Below are 20993 nucleotides of genomic sequence, written 5' to 3'. Positions count from 1 at the left end.
GGAAAATAAAATATTTTATTCCCATAGAAACTTTCTTCATTGTAATTCAAAGCATAATTACAAGCAGTTTTTGCAAATAGCATTAATCCTAATTTACCATTGTGAAACTAGAGGGTAAAAATACAAAAAAGATAGCAATGAAATAGGCATCAAATAAAACAAATTATCCCAATTTGCTACTGACCTGGAGTAAGAGAAAACTCAGGATCCAATTCCAATATCTGTAAAATAAAAGAAGCGATATTCTTTACCCGGACTGAAAACTAAATTTATGTGGAATATAATAAGAGATATGCTGGAATTATCCTCCTAAAAACTTATGTGTAAATCAAATTGTTTTCCCAAAGATTTATGTGAAAACTTCAGTCCTCTTTTGTTTATTTCTAGGTGATTAATCTTACATGAACAATTAAAAACATTTTAAAAATAAAAGAATGTTTACATAACTCAAATATTTGTCCTCCTAATTTATTTGCTTAATGCCACATTTTATTTAAATGGGGGCTATGGTGTGGTAAGAAGATAAAATTCTAGGTGTATGGTCAAAGGCTGTGGGTTTAAATCCCAGTTCTGCAAGACCATGGGCATTTATCACTTCAACACTTAACTTAGGCTTCTTGAGAAAAATTGGAAGGTAACAATTATTTCTAAGATCCCTTATACCTCTAAGTTTCACTGCAGTATGATCCTATCAAACAAATACATAAGAATAAACTTGAAATATTTGTGGAATAACAACTGGATCTGAGATAGTTTTTCAAAGAGTTAGGGTAAAAATGTGTAATGATAAAATACAAGCAATTTCTGACAATGCCTGAAACACAAAAAGGATTAATAAACACTTGATCAATTCTAGCGAATGGTAGAAGAGTAAATACTCAAAGCTGAGATTAGTGAAAATGAAATGTTCTGGGAAGGCTCATTTCTAAATCTTTAGAGAGTACAAAGGGGATTGAATAGTAGCCTCTGTAGAAGGAAGTTCTTTCTGCTGTATCTTCTTGGTGCCACGAAAGTTAATCTTTTAATAACTAACATTCCTGAGATCATCCAAATCATTGCTCTTTGTGCCCATACAATGCTGAGTTTGCTTGACTGATAAAGAAGGGTATATTCCTTCACTGACTGCAGAATCCTTGGGTTTGGGGCTAGAAGTAATGAAAATAAATTATTTGGGCCAAGGTTATATGTACCAGACTTGGTGGCACAATTCTCTCAGAGATATAGAAATGAAAAATCTTAGAACACCACAATCTGAGATTTCACAAATTCAGGCTACTCAAAATGCAAAGAAAAGCAGGCAGCATGCTACTGAGGACCACTTGTACACTAGAAGATGCATAAAAGGTAACATGATGGACATATACAAATGGAAAAAAGCAACGAATCTAAAAGGCAGTGTTATGTAGTAAGAGTGAAAAATAGTAAATATATGGACCATGTGAAGATAGATTGTATTTGGCAAATCCAATCTTCACAACCAGCTGAGGGTTTCACTGGTAGCTACAAAACATAAAAGGCCTAGAAGAAGGCCCCATCAGGTCTAGAAAATGCCCTATTAAGTATTTATGTAAAGATAGACAAAAATTGCAAATTAGAAGGGAGACTGTAGCCCATACCACTACAGGGAGTACCATGAAACCATAGAACCTGACTTACTGAAGTATTTATTAGAGTATGTCATTTTATAAATGTTGTTATTTCTTCCCTTGCCTAGTGCTGGGACACCTACATGAATGATTACTGAATGAATTGATCCATTGTTATGTTACATATAATTTTCTGTTTGCTTGCTAGTTATTCTGATCCCTCCTTACATCACAGATTATTATCTCTCTTCTGGTCCTTATTCCTTTATTTTAACAGCCCAGGTTCATCTCTCCCCTTATTCAATTAGAAATGTTCTATTTCTAATCTTAGGATATCAGGCTTTTACTGAAGAAATATTAGTAAATAAACAGATGAATGGCTACATGGCATGGCAGAAAGAAATTTAACCTCAAAATATGGAAGATCTGAGTTCAAATCTTAACTTTGGCATATATGCTGATCCCTCCCCTATGAGTTGCGTTCCATGATAGGTGAAAATCCATGAAGTTGTGACATTACATTTATTTTAAGGCTTTATGAATCCTTCCCACTCTCCTATGAACCTTTTCCACACTCTTATAAACACTGAGCCAATCAGCACCCAGAATTCTCAACACTGCACTGGGGTTTGGTCACCTTTCAGCCAATAGTGTACCATGTACAATCAAACATTGGCAAATTTGCACAAGTGGCATATTGCATTTTCATTGTGTACAATATTTGTACGCTATTTGTCCACAATAGGCTATAAAAAAAATTCCTCCAGAGAAAAGGACTAGATGGACATACAAGTAAATTTAACAGCATTTAAAGATCATCTAATTCTAATATTAAATAAATTATGTAGAATACTTGGTAAAGAAGGAATCCTAATGAACTCATTTTATGACACAAATGTGGCACTGATACCAAAACAAGGAAGGGCAAAAGCAGAGAAAGACATAACAAATAGATGCAAAAATTCTAAATAAAATAATAGCCAGGAGACTACAACAATATATCACAAAGTTTAAACATTATAACCAAACAAGATTTATACCAAATATGAAGGGATAGTTTAGTATTAGGGAAATTGATTATTATCTCAAAAAAAAGGCAACAAAAATTATATAATTCTATTAATAAATACAAAAAAACTTCCCAAAATACAATACTCATTCCTATTTAAAACACTTGAAAGAATAAATAAAAATTTTTTCATTAGATTAATAAGAAAAATAAATTTAAAACCATCAGTAAATATCTGCAACAGGGATAAGTTAGAAACCTTTCCTATAAGATCAGGATTTTTAAAAGGGTGCCTGTCATCACCAATATTACTTAATATTATACTAGGAATGCTAGCAATAGCAATAAGAGAAAAAGAAAATGAAGACATTAGAATGGCAAAAAGGTAATAAAACTACCTCTTTCTGGATGAAACAACACAAGAGCCAAGATGGCAGCTTAGTAGCAGCAAAAGTTGAAACCACTTTGACAATCCTTTCAAACTCATCTTTAAAAAGCACTTCAAAATGACAGGAGTCAAAAATCAAAAGCAAGATGGAATGAGGGTTCTCCCACTGAACGCAACTTGAAAAGTAGTCAGAGGTATAGCACCCAAATTTCTAATGGAAAAACTAGTAGAATTGAAGGAGGAAATAGATAGTAAAACTATACTAGTGGGAGACTGGAACCTACCACTATAAATTTGAGATAAATCAAATCAAAAAATGAATGAGGAGGTAAAAGAGGTGAATGAAATCTTAGAAAAATTAAGAGTTAGTAGATATGTGGAGAAAAATAAATAGGGACAAAAAGGAATACACCTTCTTTTCAGCAGCAAATGGCACATTCACAACGATTGACCATATACTAGGTCATAAAAACATGGCATACAAATTCAGAAAAGCAGAAATAATAAATACAACCTTTTCAGATAATAAGGCAATAAAAATAATGATCAGCAAGGGTACATGAAGAGCTAAATCAAAAACTAATTGGAAATTAAATAATATGATTCTCCAAAATCAACTAGTCAGAGAACAAATCATAGAAACAATTAATAATTTCATTGAAGAAAATGACAATGATGAGACATCTTTTCAAACTCTATGGGATGCAGCCAAAGCAGTACTCAGGGGAAAATTTATATCCTTGAGTTCATATATTAACAAATTATGGAGGACAGAGATCAATGAATTGGACATGCAAATCAAAAAATTTGAAAGTGAATGAATTAAAAATCCCCAGAAGAAAACCAAATTAGAGATCCTAAATATTAAGGGAGAAATTAATAAAATCAAAAGTGACAGAACTATTGAAGTAATAAATAAGACTAGAAGCAGTTATTTTGATAAAACAAACAAAATAGACAAAATACTGGTCAATCTAATAAAAAAAAGGAGGAAAGAAGAAAATCAAATTAACAGTATTAGGGATGGAAAGCGAGAACTCACCTCCAAAGAAGAGGAAATAAAGGCAATCATTAAAAACTATTTTGCCCAATTATATGGCAATAAATATGCCAATCTAGGTGATATGGATGAATATTTACAAAAATATATATTGCCTAGATTAACAGAAGAAGAAATAGAATTCTTAAAAAATTCCATATCAGGAAAAGAAATTGAACAGACCATCAAAGAACTCCCCAAGAAAAAATCCCCAGGGCCTGATGGATTCATAAGTGAATTCTATCAAACATTCAAATAACAGCTAATCCCAATTCTATACAAACTATTTGGCATAATAATAAAAGAGGGAGTTCTACCAAATTCATCTTATGACACAAACATGGTACTGATCCCAAAGCCAGGCAGGTTAAAAACGGAGAAAGAAAACTACAGACCAATCTCCTTAATAAACATAGATGCAAAAATCTTCAAACAGGATACTAGCAAAAAGACTCCAGCAAGTCATCACGAGGGTTATTCATTTTGATCAGGTGGGATTTATACCAGGAATGCAAGGATGGTTCAATATTAGGAAAATCATCCACATAATTGACCATATCAATAAGCAAACCAACAAAAATCACATGATTATCTCAATAGATGCAGGAAAAGCCTTTAACAAAATACATCGCACATTCCTATTGAAAACACTACAACACATAGGAATAGAAGGGCCTTTCCTAAAAATAACAAACAGTATCTATCTAAAACCATAAGCAAACATCATCTGCAATGGGGATAAACTAGATGCATTCACAATAAGATCAGGAGTGAAATAAGGATGCCCCTAATCACCTTTATTATTCAACATTTTACTAGAAACACTAGCAGTGGCAATTAGAGAAGAAAAAGAAATTGAAGGTACTAAAATTGGCAATGAGGAGACTTTTATCATTCTTTGCGGATGACATAATGGTCTACTTAACAAATTCAAGAGAATCAACTAAAAAGCTAGTGGAAATAATCAACAACTTTAGCAAAGTTGCAGGATACAAAAATAAACCCACATGTCATCAACATTCATATATATCTCTAACACATCTCAGCAGCAGGAATTAGAAAGAGAAATTCCATTCAAAATTACCTTAGACAATATAAAATACTTAGGAATATATCTGCCAAGACAAACACAGGAACTATATGAACACAACTATAAAACACTCTCCACACAACTAAAACTAGATTTGAGCAATTGAAAAAACATTAACTGCTCATGGTAGGATGAGCCAATATAATAAAAATGAACATCTTACCAAAGCTTATCTACCTATTTAGTGCCATACCCATTGAACTTCCAAAAAACTTTTTTACTGAACTAGAAAAAACCATAACAAAATTAATTTGGAATAACAAAAGATCAAGGATATCCAGGGAAATCATGAAAAAAAATACAAAGGAAGGTGGCCTTGCAGTCCCAGATCTCAAAGTATATTATAAAGCAGTGGTCATCAAAACAATTTGGTACTGGCTAAGAGACAGAAAGGAAGATGAGTTGAATAGACTTGGGGTAAGTGACCTCAGCAAGACAGTCTATGACAAACCAGAAGACCCCAGCTTTTGGGACAAAAATCCACTATTTAATAAAAACTGCTGGGAAAACTGGAAGACAGTGTGGGAGAAATTAGGTATGCATGAACAGCTCACACTCTACACCAAGTAAACTCAGAATGGGTGAACGACTTGAACATAAAGAAGGAAACTATAAGTAAATTAGGTGAACACAGAATAGTATACATGTCAGACCTTTGGGAAAGGAAAGCTTTTAAAACCAAGCAAGACTTAGAAAGAGCCACATAATATAAAATAAATAATTTTGACTACATCAAATTAAAAAGTTTTTGTACAAACAAAACCAATGTAACTAAAATTAGAAGGGAAGCAACAAATTGGGAAACAATCTTCATAACAAAAACCTCTGACAAAGGTTTAATTACTCAAATTTACAATGAGCTAAAATCAATTGTACAAAAAACCAAGCCATTCTCCAACTGATAAATGGGCAAGGGACATGAATAGGCAGTTTTCAGTTAAAGAAATTAAAACTATTAATAAGCAAATGAATAAGTGCTCTAAATCTCTGATAATCAGAGAGATGCAAATCAAAAACAATAACTCTGAGGTACCACCTCACACCTAGCAGATTGGCTAACATGACAGCTATAGAAAGTAATGAATGTTGGAGGAGATGTGGCAAAGTCGGGACATTAATTCATTGCTGGTGGAATTGTGAATTGATCCAACAATTCTGGAGGACAATTTGGAACTATGCCCAAAGGACACTAAAAGACTGTCTGCCCTTTGATCCAGCCATAGCACTGCTGGGTTTGTACCCCAAAGAGATAATAAGGAAAAAGACTTGTACAAGAATATTCATAGCTGTGCTCTTTGTGGTGGCCAAAAATTGGAAAATGAGGAGATGCCCTTCAATTAGGGAATAGCTGAACAAATTGTGGTATATGTTGGTGATGGAATACTATTGTGCTAAAAGGAATAATAAAGTGGAGGAATTCCATGGAGACTGGAACAACCTCCAGGAAGTGATACAAAGTGAAAGGAGCAGAGCCAGGAGAAACATTGTACACAGAGACTGAGACACTGTGGTACAATCAAATGTAATGGACTTCTCCATTAATGGCAATGCAATGTCCCTGAACAATCTGCAGAGCCCTATGAGAAAAAAAACACTATACTTAAGCAGAGGACAAACTGTGGGAGTAAAAACATTGAGGAAAGACAACTGCTTGACTACAGGGGTTGAGGGGACATGTCTGAGGAGAGACCCTAAATGAGCACCCTAATGCAAATACCAAGAACAAGGAAATGGGTTCAGAACAAGGACACATATGATACCCAGTGGAATTGCACGTGGGCTAGGAGAGGGGTGGCGGGAAATGACCAAATAAAATAATGTTTAAAAACTAAAAAATAATAATAATAAAGTATAGGTCTAACTACAAAAAAAAAAGAATATTCATAGCTGCGCTCTTTCTGTTGGCAAAAAAATGGAAAATGAGGGGATGTCCTCCAATTGGGGAATGGCTGAACAAATTTTAGTATATGTTGGTGATGGAATACTATTGTGCTCAAAGGAGTAATAAACTGGAGGAATTCCCTGGGAACTAGAATGACCTCCAGGAATTGATGCAGAGTAAGAGGAGCAAAACCAGGACAACATTATACACAGAGACTGATACATTGTGGTACAATTGAATGTAATGGACTTCTCCATTAGTGGCAATGCAGTGATTCTGAACAACTCAGAAGGACTTATGAGAAAGAACACTATCCACATTCAGAGGAAAAATTGTGGTAGCAGCAATACAGATGAAAAACAACTGCTTGACTACATGGGTCGAGGGAGATATGATTGGGGATGTAGACTCTAAATAGTGAAAACATTAACAACATGAAAATAGGTTTTGACCAATGACACATGTAAAACCCAGTGGAATTGCACGTCGGTTATAGGAAGGGGTGGGGGGAAAGGAGGGAAAGAATATAATTCTCATAACCAAGAAATAATGTTCTAAATTGGCTAATTAAATACCCCCCCCAAAAATAAAAAAATAAATAAATGAAATCCCAGGCCCTGGCACCAGCCTGCAGTGAGTCCCAGAAGTCCATGGTGTTGAGCCATTTCAAACCTGAACTACTATGGTAAAGACTTATCCCTGGGGCAAAATAGCTCACAGTGCTGAACCCTACAAACTAGTAGCAGAGAAGACAGAATCATCAGCTTTCAGAATTCCCAGTCCATAGACCAAAAAAAAAAAAAGACTGGGAAAATGAGAAAATAGCAAAAGAAATACCTGAAGCTATTTCTATAAGAAAATTTCTATGGGTACAAAAAGCAAAGCACAGAACCAACAGGAGATGGTGATATCCAAACAACCATATGCAAAACTTAAAAAGAAAAATGAGAATTTATCTCAAACTCTGAAATAACTCTAAAAGGAATTAAAAAATCAAATAACACAGGTCAAAGGAAAATGGGAAAAAGAAATGAATGTAATGCAAAAAGAAAATAATCCTTTAAAAATCAAAATTGGTCAACTTGAAAAAGAAGCACAAAAATCCAATGACAAAAAGAGTTTTTTATAAAAACAGAATTGACCTACTGGAAAATGAGGCCAAAAAAAAATCCAATGAAGAAAAGAGTGCCATGAAAAGTGTAATGGACTAAATGGAAAAGGAGGATAAAACAATCATGGAAGAAAATCAGTTTTTAAAAATTAGAATTGGGCAAATAGAATATAATGACTTTGCAAGACATCAAGAAATAATAAAATCAAATCAAAAGAATGAAAAAAATAGAAGAATATATGAAATATCTCATTAAAAAAAAAACTGATCAGGAAAAAAAGAACCAGGAGAGACAAGAATTAATGAACTACCTGAAAGTCATGATCAAAAATAAAAAGCCAAGACATTATATTACAAGAACTTATCTAAAAAAACATGCCATGAAATTCTTGAACAAAAATGTAAAATAGAAATCAAAAGAATCCACAGATTACCTCCTGCAATAAATCTCCAAATGACAACTTTCAGGAATATTATAGTCAAGTTCACGAGCTCCCAGACTATGGAGTAAATACTGTAAACAGCCAGAAAGAAACAATACAAATATCAAGGCATCTCAGTCAGGATTAAATAGAATTTGGCAGCTTCCACATTGAAGGACCAGAAGACTTAGAATATGATATTCCAGAAGGCAAAAGAACTGGGTTTATAACCAAGATTCACCTACCCATCAAAACTGACTATATTCTTTCAGGAGAAATTATGGTCATTTTTAATAAAGTAGATTTCCAAGCATTCCTTCATAGATATGATGATACATATAGAAAACCCTAAAGATTCAACTAAAAAATTAATTGAAATTATCAATACTTATAGTAAAGCAGCAAGATATAAAATAAATCCATAAAATAATCATCAACATTTCTATAGATCACAACCAATGTCCTATAAAAAAGATAGTAAGAAAAAAAAAGATAGTAAGAGATAACCCATTTAAATTAACTATAGATAGAATAAAATTAACTATTGATAGAATAAAAAAGAGAATATCTTCTAAAACAAATCCAAAAACTATATGAACATAATTATAAAACATTTCTTATACAACTAGATAGATTTAAATAGAGAACAATTAATTGTTCATATGTGGACAGAAATAATATAATTAAAATGGCAATCATACTAAACTAAGCTACTTGATCAAGTTATTCTAATTAAATTACCAAAAAATATATTTTCTTAAACCAAAAAAAAAAAAACAAAAAACCAAAATTTATCTGGAAAAATAATCAAATACCAAAAGAAATAATAGATTTTTTAAAAGTTACATTAGGAGGTCTAGCAATATAATATTTCAAACTATTATAAAGCAGTAGTTATATAACTATTTGGTATTGACTAAGAAATAGAAAAGTAGATCAGTGGAATGAAGTAGACATAGAAAAAAATAGTCATAAAAGATTGTAGTAAATCTTGCGTCTGACAAAAGTAAAGTTCCAAATTTTTGGAATAAGAATTTACTATTTGGTAAAAATTGTTGGGAAAATTGGAAAACAGGTTGGCAGAAATTAGATATGTTAATAGCTTACACCATTTATAAGAACAGAGGAAAATAAAAATGAATACATGACCTAGGTATATAAGGATATATTATTAAAAAAATTAGGAGAACAGAAAACATACTACCTATCAGATTATGAACAGAAGAATTTATGAATAAACAAAACATAGAAAGCATTATGAAATGTAAAATGGATAATTGGTATACCATTGGTGAACCATTTTTATACAAATAAAACTAATGAAACCAAGATTAGAAGGAAAGCAATAAGTTAGGAGAAATAATTTTATAAACACTTTCTTGGATTGAGGCCTCATATTAAAAATATATTAAAGAATTCTGTCAAATATATAAAAATATGAGCCATTACCCAGTTAATAAAGGGTCAAAAGATATGAACATATAGTTTTTGGATGAGGAATAAAAGTTATATATAAGTATTTGGAAAAACGCTCTAAATCATTATTGATTGGAGAAATGCAATCAAAACACCTCTGAGATAGCTCACCTATTGGATTGGTTAAAATGATAAAAGGGCAAAATGACAAATGTTGGAAGGGATGTGGAAAAATATAGACACTAATACATTGTTCATAGAACTGTCAATTGAACCAACCATTTTGGAGAGCAATCTGGAATTATACTCAGTTATAAAAGGGTTTTGACTTAGTAATACCACTATTAAGTTTATTTCCTAAAATGATCCAGGAAAATATTCTAAAATATTTAAAACAGCTGTTTTTGTGGTGGCAAAGAACTGGAAACTGAAGGGATATCCATCAATTAAGGAATGGTTGAACAAATTGTAGTATATGACTGTAATTGAATAGTATTATGTCATAAGAAGACAAACAAGCTGATTACGAAAAAATTCTGGAAAGACATATGAACTGATACAAAGTGATGTACCCAGAACCAGGAGAATGTTGTACACAGTAACAACAATAATGTATGATAATCAGTTGTGAATGATTTAACTATTATCAATAAGGCAAGGATACAGGACATCTTCAAGAGATTCATGAAGAAAAAGGATATCTACCATGAGAGAAGGCGAGTCCAAATGCATATTGAAGTATATCATTCTTCACTCAGTTTCCTCCATGAGTTTTTCCTCTAATGTAAGCAATATGTGTCTTGTTTATTTAAATAAAATCATGTATTATATTAACATTATATTGCATACTATATTATACATAAAATTAAAATAAATGTAATTCTTCAAAAATATTTAGAAGATATGAATGGAAGAGCCCTTCTTAATATAATCAAAAGTATGTACCTAATACCAAGAGCCAGGACTTCTGGGTAAACATAGTGGCAACATATACAACCTCAAAAGGCAAAAACACACAATTCATATGAACGAAGGGACTCTACAGTAGGGAACAGCATTGAAGGTATGTGGGATTTGGGCATTTCCACACTATAAGGGGGTGAAATAGCTTCTACCAAAACACGAGCTGATCAACCCTCCCCCACCCCCACCTCCCCCACACACACACACAGAGTCAATATGCTAGAGTCAGGGCTAGTGCACTAGAATCAGTGAATGAGCAGGGATCACCTCTAGAGTGAGGGAGGGGCACCTCTAGGTCTTTGGCAGCTGACTAAGAATACCAATGACCTACCCCTGAAAGCAGCTAGACTTGAGACCCCAGCAGGTTGGAAAGCACAGATGGTGGATGCGGAGATAGCGCAAACAAGGGCAGCAAACAGTAGAAGCTGCAGGACTCAAGAGGTGGCCTCAGGCAAAAGCCACCCTCCTTAGCTTCATACACAGAGAGCCTGCATCCCTCACTCAGACTTCTGACTGGAAAGGGAAGGAAAAACCAGCATAGTGATAGCCAGCAGTGCCCAGGAAAAACAACTCCCCAACACCAAGAAGAACAAAAAGAAGGCATTGACCCTGGATAATTTTTTACGGAGGAAAAATTCAGACTACTGAAGAAATAGCAGAAGAGGACATATAAATAAATGCATTCAAACCTTCCAAATAGAAATGGAAATTGGCCATAAGCTCTTGAAGAATTTAAATTGGAGATTAAGAGAAATAAACACAAAAGAACAAAACAATAACAAAGAAACAAAATTATACCTATTTACAGATGTAAAGATTTAATAGGTAATCAGTGTAATTAAGAGTAGCTATATTCTATCAATATTTATTGACACCTATAAATACTAGGTGAATTTCCAACATAACACAAATGATATTCTAATTGACTTGGAAAATTTCAAGTTACCAAAGAAATTTAGCCCTTCATTTTAACAATGTAACAACATATAAATAAATATATATAAATCCACCTCGCAAAAAAAAAAAAATCAACATTATAATATAAAATAAGAATAATAGAGAAAGAAATTTCATTCAAAATAACTACAAAAGCATAAACTAATTCTGGGAGTTAACTTACCAACACACACTTTGGTCTAAATAGATATAATTATAAATCAATTTTTAAAGAAATTTGAGAAAAATAATAAGAGATATAATCATTGTTCATAACTAAGCTATGCCAAAATGATAAAATAACAATAATATCTAAGTTAATTTACTAATTTAATGCCATGCCAAACTACCAAGACATTACTTTATACACAAGATGAAATGTCAAATTTTGTTTGCAAAAACAAAAAATAATATCCTGGAAAATAATGAACAGAAAATAAGAATTGAGAGGATATAATGTTATTAGCTTAAAACTATGTTATGAGCTAGTAGTCACCAAAACTATTTGGCATGAATTTTAAAAATTAAAATTAGAACTAGAAAGAAACAAACATGGTAGTCCACTCCCTAATAACCCAAGAATTCAAATCCAGATCACATGGGGAGACTAGAAAGAAGTTTGACAAGAAATAAAAACTAATCAACATCATACACCACAGACGACACTATACTATAAAATAAATAAATATTTATAACTTGTAAAATTATAGCCTAACTAAATATTGTCATTTTTTAATAAGAGGGAGATGAAAGGAAGTAATTTTCACAACTATAATAGATTAGAAATAAACATGAAAACCACATAATGAGTTAAAATGGAATAGAAAAGACAAAATAGATCAATTATTTAACATTAAAAGACTTTTCCACATGAATAAGACTAGTTAGAATAAGAAATCATAAGTGGGTGTCTTTTTGTGAGGGGAGTGGGGGAAAGGGATAAATCTTATTGATCATCTAGGTCAAAAGTCTAACATCCAAAATATAAAAAGAACTGACCACAAATTTATGTATTAATATGCTAATGAAACCACAGGATCAATTAAAAAAGAAAGACACTAAAAATTATTCCACAATAACTAAATGATAAGAATAGTTTTCAAAAGAAGTATAATCTCATCAAAAACATATTAAAAAGACTGTATATCACTTAATAAGAAGAAAAATATTGATTAAACAATTCTAAGTTATTACCTCAGATCCATGAAATTTAAAAAATGATAAAAGAACAAAAAAATTCAATGATGTAAAGTTTGAGGAAATAAAGGCACATTAATATGCTCATGGTATGGCTGTGAATTCATCTAAATATTTTGGAAAATAATACAACATTTTTCAATTCTGTTAAATTGTTTAAAAACTCTTTAACTCAGCAAACCCACTACAGACTTTATATCTACTCCAAAGAGGTCCATGAAACAGAAGTCTCAAACTTGCCAAAATATATACTTTTTATACTAACTAAAAACTAGAAACGAAATACCCATCAACTGAGGAATGGTTTAACAAATTAAATTATAAAAACACAATATCCCATAAGATATGAAGACCATGAAGAATTCTAAGAAAACAAAAAGCTTTGTAAAAATTAATGCAAAGAAATGTGTCTTCTTTCATGACATGAGGAATATGAAAGTTGTACTGCATGACAACACTGGAATAACCTAAATCAGATTGTTTACTATCTGAGGTGGAGTCAAAGGAGGGAGAGGAGAGAATTTAGATTGCAAAGGTCAGAAAAAATTTTGTTAAAAAATTGTTTCTCCATGTAATCAAAAAAATTATAAATTTTTAAAATATTTTTTAAAAAATAATTACTGCAAAGTAGGGGCAATTCGGTAACACAGTGGATAAAGTACCAGGCCTGTAGCTGGAAGGGCCTGGGTTCAAATTTGTTATCAGAACTTCCTAGTTATATGACCATGGGCAAGTCATTTAACTCTAGTTGCCTAGGCTTTACTCCTTTCTTGCCTAAAAAAAAAGGGGGCAGGGGCTTTTAAAAAGCAATCTCTACTGTCAAAGAGCTCACAGTCCAGTGAAGCTTGGGTGGGGAGTAGTGAGAGAAGAACATGAAAATAATGAAGTCTAATCATCTTCTGTACATCATAAATGAGAAATAATCAGCAGAGGGAAGGCACTAGAATTGAGAAGGTTTAGGAAAGGATTCCTGTAAAAGACAGGATTTGAAAGAAAGATAGGAGGTAGAGGTGAAGATGGAAAGCATTCCATGCATCGAGACAGCCAATGAAAACGTTCTGAGGCTAGAAATATGGAAGATCTTCAGGCAGGGACAGCAAGGAAGCCACTGTCACTGGATCACAAAGAATGTGAGAGAGTAACATGTAAGAGGATTAGAAAGGTAGAAATGGGTAAGGTTGTAAAGGATTTTGAATGCCAAACAGAAGGTTTTATATTTGATCCTAGATTGGATGGAAGCCAATGGATTTACTGAATGGTGATAGGGGATTGGGGTGGGGGTTGGGGGGCGGGAATGTGAGATGTTCAGATCTATTATTTAGGAAGATAATCTGATCTCTTAGTAGTGAATGGGAATAGGGAGACTTATGGCAGGGATACTGTTATAGGAGGGTTGTAAGGAAGGGTTAAACAAGCTATATATAAAAAAATACATACACACACACACACAAATATATATAAAATAAAAGTTTATTTACCTGAAGGGAGAAAGGAATGGAAAGGAAACAGGGAATAACATATCTAACACAGCCCAGATATAAAATTCCTATTCTTTCTATAATTATACTAAAATAACTAATTCAATTTAAGGGAAGATTAAGGTAGAGGCAAGGACAAAGGGGCTCAAAGAAAATCTCACCACATAGAGTCCTCCTTTGCTCCAGACAGCAGTGATTATACGGATTCTAGATATGCTTTTGGCATTTGTCACTCAGTCAGAATGCTATGGCTCCAGAGAGGATTTTTAACCTCAGCTGGAAAATCTATAGCTAATGCAGAAATTATTAATGAAGTTCTTTCTGCTCTACAGCTGCCTGAAGCCCTAGTTGTAGTTAATTGCTCTGCCCATACAGGTGGCACTGACAGGAAACTTCTCAACAGGAAATGATCGAGCAGATGCTGCTGCAAAGCTAGCAGCCATAGAAGGACCTGAATTAATTTTAACATTAACAACCACTGATGACTTAAATTTATCACTTTCCTATAATGAAAAGGAAGTGAAAAAATGGAAACAAAAATTCAAAGCAAAACAGATCAATGGAGTATGGGTGTCATCTGAAGGAAAACCCATGTTCCCTAGAAGTTTCTATCACCAAATTTGCCAATCTATTCATAAAAACGGTCATTTTGGCACCCAGAGCATCGTGAACTCTGTCAAGAGAGTATGGATAGCCCCTGGTATAACTACTATAGCCTCTAAAGTGTGTTCAGCCTGCTCTACCTGCCAAGGTAGAGCACGCTTTTCGTGGCAAAGCTTTGGGTGGACATCCTCTAGCTTACACACCTTTTGAACATCTACAGATAGATTTCATAACAATGCCAAAGTCTGGACATTATAAATTTTGTCTAGACATAGTAGACCAACTAACCAGACTGTCGGAAGCATTTCCTGTGACCTGAGCCACAGCAGCTTTTGTTGCTAAGGAACTTTTAAAAGAAATTATTCCTCGCTTTGGACTGCCAGCACATATTGATTCAGATAGAGGAAGTCATTTTACTGATTCTGTCCTAGATCAGATATAGTCTTGCTTGGGGATAACTCCCAAATTCCATGTTCCATATCATCCCCACAGCTCAGGCCAAGTTGAGAGGATGAACAAAGAACTTAAAACTATGATTGGAAAATAATGCACTGCGACACATTTAAAATGGCCTGAAATTCTCCCTCTGGCCCTATTTTATTTCAGAAGCAGGCCTAGAGGAGACCTACACATCTCACCATTTGAGATGCTTTTTGGACATCCACCTATACAAGCTAAACTTTTTTCCCCTGCATATACATCACTGTTAGGGGGAGATACTACTATTGCTTTCTGTATACAGGAATTACAGCACAAACTGCATGAACTTCATGAATCCTGAGCTGTAGTACAAGCCGGACCTCTAGATTTTTCTCTTAATGACCTGAACCCAGGAGACAAAGTGTATATTAAGAATTTCAAGCATACTGGAGCAACTCAACCTTCCTGGTAAGGACCATTCCAAATATTGTTAACTACTCCAACATCTATAAAGGTTGGACAGAAAGACTCTTGGATTCATTGCTGACATGTGAAGAAAGCATCTTCTGTTGAGACTAATTGACTGTATCCTATCATATGCATTGGAGATAGTAATCCATTGACAAGTGGATGCTGTTTTTTGAGAACACATTGAATTACTGATTTTTTCCTTATTTTTATTATTGCTTTTCTTTTATTTTTGATTAGAATAATTGATTTTTTCTTCCTTTTTCATTTCTTGTACTAAAGGTACATATAATTAATATTAATTTTTATGCAGTAAGATATATATATATGTACACACACACACTTGCTATAATATCAATGCATACCCAAAAGCTTTAAACTATGGGAACCTGCCACTTATTGAAAAATATTATGGTACTGTGACTAATGTTTGTATCTGATTCCAGGAAATGGGATAAAAACAAGGAGAAAAGACTTAACCTGAATAGTGCCAAAAAGAGCACACATGAAATACTAATGTGGACTTGAGGTTGCAACATTTGACATATGTTAAGTCGTGGGACTTCCTTGTATCTACACTCTTTGTGAAGTATTCGTACAAGTACAAAGTTTGAGTATCATGCTGGCTCCCCATATCCCTGAGAATGGAAAAAAAAATCAGACGAGGGAATGACAAATCCCTATCAAAATAGAATTCCAGTTCTTTTCCTTTCTTATATTATGGCAACTTTCTGTAGTCTTGGCTGCAAATCGGTAAGTGAAATATTACTGCATTCTGTCCTACAGACTTGTGGGATAGAAATTACTTTAAATTGGACCTATACAAGGACCTATTTTGAATTTTTTTTCTCATGTTTTTGGTTATTTTTCTCTTCTTTTGATAAATTGACTCATACATCCCCATAACTCAACATTGCATCCTGAGCTGAAATGGATGTCTTTTAACACCTACTTCAGGGGGGGATTTTATTTTAATTTAAAATCCAATATTTTTTATTTTGTTTGAGATTGTATTTTTATAAAAATCCAAGATTTTTATTTTGTTCGAGAAAAAGATCTTCAAGGAAGAAGCTTGCTAACTCCTAAATCCAAAGAATGAACTGTTGCAGAAAGATGCCAGAAAAGCCACACTACATCAAGAAGATCAAGAATGAACTTTGGATATGGTTGATTGAACTGAAGTTTGATTGAACATTGATTATAAATGTACACTTTTATGCCAAAAGGGACTGCCCCTAATTTGGCTTTCTGTCAAGGCACCTAGCAAAACATTAGTTTTGCTTTCTTTCTTTTCTATTTCCTCCCTCACTACTCTAATTTCCTCTTAGAAAATTGAATATTGTATGCTTCTGTAGTTAGAAGAGCATTTAGGACTACAAGATGATTATGTTAAATTATCAGTGGGGATGCTAGTCTCCCAATGATCATCATGGGGGATTGTGAATCTTAAAATTTCTCAAACTCTACCTTAAAACATTTGGTTAAGGTTATTCCCCATTTAAACAATGGAGGTACTTGATCAGGAATGTATTGAGAACTTAACCTTACTCCACCCATATTTAGGCATACCTTAAGGGCAAGATAAAGTTGTAAAACTCCTTACTGAACAAGGAAAAAGTCCCCAACCCATACTTATAGTGAGGCCAAGCCCTTAAGCTAGGTCTATTTTTAGATCTAATACAAAAGGGTGCTAAGTACCTATGAAGGTCAAATTAATCACTAAAAGAGCAAGCTTAGCAAAGAGATGTGAAATACTCAGAAGTTTTAGTCTACCCAGAGAAGGTAATAACAAGATGTGAATTAAGAAGGTGATAACAAGATGTGAATTAAGAATGGTCAGTCCTTTGGAAAATGTCTACTGTGATTGGTAGATGTGAAAACTTAGGGGAGGTGACATAGGAGAAAAATTCTCTTTAAAAGGAGCTGTCTGAACCAGATCAAGGGAGTTCGGAATAGTTCAGCTTAGGAAGCTAAACTGGAGGGTCTCTCTGAACACTAGAGTTTTGCTTGGGACAATCTTGTGGTGAGTGATTAAAGACTGACTTAGTTTTCTCTCTTAAAAGAAAGGCCTAAGCCATTGGCCTAGGCCCTAGCCTTCCTATTATTTCCTCTTGCTCTGTCTCTCTCCCTTTCTTTAATTCCTTCATTGTATTAATTAAGATCTCCATAAAACCCAGCTGACTTGGATATTTCATATTTGGGAATTTTTCCCAAGGCCACCACTTTATTTTTTATTTAAATCAAGACACTAAAAACTATCTTTATGCTTTTGGCAATTCAAAGTCTTGAACCCATATTTTCGCGGTCACAGTTTATGGCAACAACTCTTTTGTCTGTAACAGCAGTCCCTGAGACATGTCAGCAACTCCTGTAGAAATCCACTTTCTCTGTAGTATCAGGAGTAGGAAGCAGGCAGACATCTCAAGACAGTCAAAGGAAAAGTACCCAATGGGTTTCTGGGTCCACCCCAGAAACCCCAGCCTAGTATCCTCTGGTTTATCCTGAGAGCAAGAGAGAAATAGCTTCTCCTTTCTATGAAGTTCAGCAACAACTGACACCAACTGATTTTCCAATAACTGCCTCTGTATCCAGTCCCAAGTCCTGTGAGTTCCAAGTGGAATGTTGGCCCTGCAACATCTCTTGCATTCAGCTTTTGCAAAATCCCTTATTAAAGTTCCTCCTTTGCACAGCCTTCAAACCAAGATTCTACAAGAGCTGGCTGGGTCAGCATTTTAAGACAGTTGGGGAACTGGCAACTGTCTCTCTCAAGCTGAGTGACAGACAGAGAAGCTGTGTGTCAAAGTGTCTCTCTGAAGAAACCAACTGTGGAGCTGCCAAGAACTTGGATTATCTTTTCAAAGGTTGAGTGAGTCTTAGCCTACACACTGGTGGACTGGGTGAATGGGTGTGAACCTGCTTTTCATCTGCAATGTACTCTTCCATCCAAATGTCCTCTTCCACTGGAATGGTCCTCTCCTTACTGATCTTTTTGACTGCAGACTCTATTTGACTTATGAATCTCAGCTTTTCACAATCTCTTCTTCATTTTCTTCTTCAACAATTTGTACACTTTCATTATTAATTCCATGAGCTAATTTAATGTGTGAACAATACCATGAATCTCTTCCTAATACTTTTACTGAAGAAGGTAAAACTAATACAATTGTACAAGGACCTACCAAATTCTCTTCAGTTGCTGATGTTTTTGCAAAATTTTTCACATACACCATATCACCTGGTTGAAAATTATGAAGAGAATAATCCAATGGACCAGATTGGATCAATACTCCCATATCATGCAGTTCTTTAAGCCACTGTTGTAATGCACTTAAATATGAAGCAACTTGACAATATCCTCCTAAAAGAGATGTATAGACTGTCTTACAAGTCTTTGCCTGTAGTGGAGCAAGTCCAAAGAGCATTTCATAAGATGATACAAGCAAATCTGCTCTTGGTCTTATACATAGGTAAAACAAAGCCATGGGAAGAATCTCTGGCCATTTTAGATGAGTTTCAGCATAAATTTTCCCCACCATAGTCTTGAGTTCCCTATTCACATGCTCCACTTGACCTGAACTTTGTGGATAATAAGGAACATGATATTTATGTGTTATTCCTAGATTCTCATAAGACTCTTTTCAGGATATCTTGTGTGAAATGAGATCCTTTATCAGAATCTATGTTAGTGATACACCAAACCTAGGAACAATTTCCTTAAGCAACAATTTCACCACAAAGTTAGCTGTATTAGAATTAGATGGAAAAGCTTCAGGACATTTTGTTAATCAATCAACAATTACAAGACAAAATTTGTATCTTCCAGCTTTTGGCATGCTAATGTAATCAATTTTTAAACTCTCAAATGGACAGTATATCAATGGTCTACCACCCAAACCTTTCTGTCTCAATGCACCTTGATTGAATTTTTGGCAAAAAGAACAACTTGTACAGATCTTATTTGTAACAGTACTTATTCCTGGTACTACCCATTGCCTCTTTACAGAGTCTACTACATCTTGAGTACCAAAATGACCTTTTGTGTGAATGGCTCGACACAAATAAGTATATAAATCTTTTAGTAACAGTGGTTTTCCAGTGTCTGCAACCCATATTCCATGTACTTTCTTTACTCCAAATCTTTCCTTCCACTTCTGAATTTCTGAGTCTACATAAGCTCTTTCTAAATCATCAGATCAACAGTTGACAAATTCATTATATACACTAGAGTATTATTGGCAGTAAATTGTGCAGTTATATCAGCTCTATGATTTCCTTTAGAGACTGAATCTCTGCCACAAGTATGACTTCTACAATGGATCACCACTAGCTGTTTAGGTTTTTGGATAGCATCCAACAACTCAGTTATTATTTCTGCAAGAGCTATTGGTTTTCCTGATGCAGTAATAAAACCTCATTGTTTCCAGATCTTCCCTGTAGCATGACATATAGAAAATGCATAACAAGAGTCTGTAAAAATATTAGGATTTTTACCCTGTAAGAATTAAAATAGTGGAAGACATAAACTGTGGCAGATATAAGAGTGGTTCTTAAAATTGTGACCGCAGAAAATATGGTTTCAAGACAGTGTCTTGTTTTAAAATCAAATATAAGGTGGTCACCAGGGGAAAATTCCCAATTATTAAATATACCCAAGTCAGCTGGGTTTTATAGAGATTTTAATTCATACAAATGAGGAATTAAAGAAAGGGAGAGAGAGAGAAAAAAAAGGAAATAATGAGAAAAAGATAGGCCGGCCCAGGCCAGCCCTGGCCAACCCAGGCCCAAGTCCTAAGAGAAAAGATCAGTCAGTCTTTTATCCACTCACCACAAGATTTGTCCAATCAAGGATTCTAGTGTTCAGAGAGTCACCAGTTCAGCTTTGGCCAGCTGCCATCTCCAGAGAGAGAATCTCTGAGACTCTTCTCAAGGCAGCAATTCCTCTCCTTTTAAAGGGAATTTTCTCCTATGTCACCTCCCCTAAGTTC

At 34.1% G+C, this 20993-nt stretch overlaps 1 protein-coding gene across 3 annotated transcripts in view; it reads right to left on the bottom strand.

The window, feature by feature from the left end:
- GALNT11 (polypeptide N-acetylgalactosaminyltransferase 11) overlaps positions 1 to 20993 on the bottom strand; it is a 116545-nt gene that overhangs the window by 64481 nt on the left and 31071 nt on the right. For all 3 annotated transcript variants that reach the window (XM_001364267.5, XM_007504645.3, XM_016426258.2), the window contains exon 2: positions 185 to 221. The gene's annotated coding sequence lies outside the window, so the exon portion shown is untranslated. The remainder of the gene's footprint in view (positions 1 to 184; positions 222 to 20993) is intronic.

The sequence above is a fragment of the Monodelphis domestica genome, chromosome 5 (genome assembly GCF_027887165.1).
Source record: "Monodelphis domestica isolate mMonDom1 chromosome 5, mMonDom1.pri, whole genome shotgun sequence".
NCBI classification, from domain to species: domain Eukaryota; kingdom Metazoa; phylum Chordata; class Mammalia; order Didelphimorphia; family Didelphidae; genus Monodelphis; species Monodelphis domestica.
The sequence above is the reverse complement of the archived record's forward strand: the minus strand, read 5'-3'. Positions and strand labels throughout refer to the sequence as shown.